A 1137-nucleotide genomic window follows, 5' to 3' on the forward strand; every position below is an offset into this window, starting at 1 on the left:
GTCTCAAAAAAAAAAAAAAGAAATAGAAAAGGAAAGGGCTGTGTGTGGTGGCTTATGCTTGTAGTTCCAGCACTTTAGGAGGCTCAGGTGGGAGGATCGTTTGAGGCCAGAAGTTCAACAGCAGCCTGGGTAATGTGGTGACATATCATCTCTTAAAAAAAAAAAACAAAAAAACGAGAGTTTCTTCTTTCTTTCTTTATTTTTTAAAGACAGGGTCTCACCCTGTAGCCCAGGCTGAATGCAGTGGAACAGTCTGCAGGTCACTGCATCCTTGACCTCCCTGGGCTCAGGTGATCCTCCTATTTGAGGCTCCTGAGTAGCTGGGTCTGCAGGCACACACCTCACATTTGGCTAAGTTTTGTATTTTTTTGTAGAGATGGGGGTCTCACTGTGTTGCCCGGGCTGGTCTCAGGCTCCTGGACTCAAATGATTCTCCTGCCTCAGCCTTCCAAAGTTCTGGGGTTTCAAAGGCATGAACCACCACACCCAGCTTCTTCTTCTTCTTCTTCTTCTTCTTCTTTTTTGTAAATAGAGATACATTTTTGGTAGAGGGCTCAGTGTGTTGCCCAGGCTGGTCTTCAACTCCTGGCCTTAAGCAATCCCCTGGCCTCAAGTGATCCTCCTGCCTCATCCTCCTGAGTAGATGGAGTTACATCGTGAGCCACAACACCTGGCCCCAAAGTGTTTCTTAATCCTGACCAGTCAGAGGAAGTTGATGAAGTTTATTTTTTAAGGAGACATTTTAGGGACACCCTTAGTCATTCACCTCCAATTTGTGTTTGGAAGACAATGGAAGGTGTCTTCTGACTGCCCCTTGCTTGTTGCTCTAGGGGCACTCTTTTGTCTTGACTCCCCCTCTTATTTGGAGCTGCTGCTGTGAGTGGGTTGGGCTTCTAAGAAATGGCAGGTCAGGCCGGGCGTGGTGGCTCACGCTTGTAATCCAAGCACTTTGGAGGCCAAGGTGGGCTGATCACCTGAGGTCGGGAGTTTAAGACCAGTCTGACCAAGTGTCTTTGTGATGACATTTTCATGGATACCTTAACATCAAGTATCACTTTTATAAAGCGTTTTGGAGAAAGAGAAAGAAAGAAAGAAAGAAAGAAAGAAAGAAAGAAAGAAAGAAAGAAAGAAAGAAAG

Source organism: Cebus imitator, unplaced genomic scaffold (genome assembly GCF_001604975.1).
Source record: "Cebus imitator isolate Cc_AM_T3 unplaced genomic scaffold, Cebus_imitator-1.0 Scaffold13, whole genome shotgun sequence".
NCBI lineage: Eukaryota > Metazoa > Chordata > Mammalia > Primates > Cebidae > Cebus > Cebus imitator.